Source organism: Lactuca sativa, chromosome 2, assembly GCF_002870075.4.
Source record: "Lactuca sativa cultivar Salinas chromosome 2, Lsat_Salinas_v11, whole genome shotgun sequence".
NCBI classification, from domain to species: Eukaryota; Viridiplantae; Streptophyta; class Magnoliopsida; order Asterales; family Asteraceae; genus Lactuca; species Lactuca sativa.
The window spans coordinates 231,298,120-231,301,280 of NC_056624.2; positions in this window are offsets into that span (position 1 = coordinate 231,298,120).

The window sequence follows — 3,161 nt, forward strand, 5'->3', positions numbered from 1 at the left end:
TTTTTACATTTTAAACTGAAGTACAAACACTAAATAACATGACGAAAAAAAATCAAGTAATTATGACTTCATATGAGTGAGTTATGCGGATTTTTAAAGTGTGATTGATTCCAAAAAAAAATGTTGAAACAAAAAATACGCAACATTTATATGTTGTCTTCCGGGGTCTATATTTGATTCAATATCAAACCAAAATATGTGTTTATACAGTTTAAAATAAGTACAAACACCAAATTACGTGCTAGAAAAAAAAAAGTAATTTCGATGTCATATAAATGAGTTATGCACATTTAAAAAAATGAACAAATTCAAAAAAACAAAAAAGTACTGATATAGAAAAAACGCAACATCGATATTCTTTCTTTCAGGGCATGTATCTGATTCAATATCTAACTAAAATACATGTTTGTACAGTCAAAAATGAATTACAAATTCTAATTTTCATGTTGTAAAAAAATCAACTAATTTCTACTTCATATGAAAGAGTTATACGCATTTTAAAAAATGAAAAAAAATGTCAAACCGGTTCCGCTTTTTAGAACCAGGACCGGTTTTCATAAAAATGGAGAACCGGTAACCAGACCTTATTAGCAATTACGGTTCCGGTTTCCGGTTCCGGCGGTTCTAATGTGCATCCCTAATTCAAATAGTTTTGGTTTTAAGTATGTTAGTTTGTTAAATCCAAGATAGTTTACATGATCTTAACATGTCATTAGTATTATGTCGATAAAAAAAAAAGTCAAATTTTAATATGAAATCCCCTACTCTTCCCTTACTCTAATAAAGGAGTACCTTTAATCTACAAGGCATCGTCTCTCGTCCACTACTTTACAAAGTGAAATACTCTTTTTACCTTCTTCTAAACTCTCGCTCAAATTTCCAATCCTATTTTCTTTACTTTGGTATATGATCTTATCCCAATAAATCAGCAATCGTAATCCCCCACCTATTTGAATTCGATGGACTAAGCAAGAAATCAGGAACGTAATTAAGCCCTAATCAAGTTGTGATGGTAAACATCCTATTCCATCCTTGTTCCATTCAAACCCTCGATCCGATCAATTGTTGATGGTAATCCTTATTCTTCTCCTCATGGATTCAAGACAATGTTTAGGTCGTCACGCAATGGCGCCATCTCCCCCCTCCCAGCTCCGACAATGAGGTTTGAAATTTAGGTTTTCATTCTACCCACGTTTCGGGTGGACAAATTTAAGTTTTTTTTTTTATTTTTTTTATGAATATTGCTTTATGACATACTTATAGCTAACCATAAAACTTACTCAAGGTAATTTCATTTTTGACCCTTGGTATGTAAATGTTTTGCAGATTTAGTCCCTAGGAGGAAGTTTTGCCATTTCTGGAAAAGTTGGAGTATGTTGGGCGTACTCCTCGTACGCGAGGCGTACGCATATAGGGGACAAACCCTAAATTTTAGCGTTTGGACCCTATTTAAACAACTTAATGAACCTTGATCCTCTTATTTCTCATCCTCTATAGCCTTTGAGTCCCATTTCGAAACCCTAGCCCCTCTTGAAGAGATTTGACCCTCTTGTGTGTGTTTTTAATGTGTGCTGGTGAGACTTGAACAAGAAGAGCTTAGAGAAAGGAGCTTTGATCAAATGAGAAGTTGTAGATCCAGATTTTTCACATCATTTCTAGCTTCATTGAGGTATAAAGCTTGGAACTTGCTTCTTGTATGCTTAGATCTAGTGGGTTTCTTCTACTCCATAAGTTACGACTTGCTTCTGACTTTGGGTCATTGCTAGACTTTGGGCCTTCTTGGATCTGGGCCTATATTGGGTTTTGGGTATCGTTTAAGGATTTGGGTTGTTTTGGGCTTTTTGGTGCTATTGGATTGGGCCTCGGATTTTGGGCCAAGTTATAGAAAGGGTAAAATGGCATTTTACCATGAGTGTTAGACAATTGGCTAGGATTCCAGTTATGGGTGGAGGACCAATTATTAATAGGGTATTATTTGATGATGTTTAGAGCGGAGATTTCCCGGATCAGCAGTTTGAGCTTTTATCAGATATTCAGCAGTTTCAGGTAAATTTCCTCACTGTGCTTGGCGGGTCGAAGGCACCAATGTCGGCCCATGGTTTATTATGATTATGATGTTAATTGTATGTGTGACTCTTGCATGTATGTTATGTGATATGTATATCTGGCGGGTCCGATGTCAAGCGGGGCTTGATGAGTGTATTGTATACTATTTATCTTAGTGATTTTTGCATGTGTTTTATGTGTGTGTATGAATGTCGGGCGATGCCCGATGCCAGGCGGGGCCTGGTGAATGTGATGAGGCGGGGTCCATCTCATATTATTAACATATCTGTTCCTAGCGGGGCTCGATGTCGGGCGGGGCCCGATAGGTTTGGGGCATGGTCCGTTGTATGTTTGATATGTATGGAATGAGATATTCTGGGGAACTCACTAAGTTTTGTGCTTATAGTTTTCAGTTTATGTTTTAGGTACTTCCGGATCGAAGGGGAAGAGCTCGGGATAATCACATCGCACACACCATATTGTTCCGCATTTTATTTGACTCTGATGTATCTGGATGACTAGTGACATACTCTGATTTCATCATGGTTATAAAAACGATTTGGATGATGGTTTTATTAATATAAAAATGAAATTTTGGTCTTAAATTTAGGGACACTACATTTTGATTGTGTGTGTGTGTGTTTTAAATATGTGGGTATGTCAATTCCGTGGATCTGAATCTATATTTGGACACCATCATAATTGAGTTTATCTCTTCCTCATTTATGTTTTATTGGATATTTATGTAATGATTTAGAAGAGTGATGGGTTTTGAGCATATCTACATTTATATGTGATCATGCAACCCTAAATGCTTTGGATCTAAGTTTTTTTCTATTGAACATACATATATAAACACCAAAGCAATAACCCTATATACTAGCATACAATTTCGAAATCATGTATAAAACTAGGGTTAGAAGATTACATCTTGTTATGTAGTAACAACAAGAACCACCTTGACTCTTGAAAGCTTAGTTCCCCAAATGTTGCACCTCTAATGGAATCACAAACACCTAATGCAAAGAATGAGTAGGAGAGATGAGGAAATCAACCAGGGTTTAATCATACAAGCTTAGATCCGAAAATCCTATGTTAAGGGGGTTTATATAGCT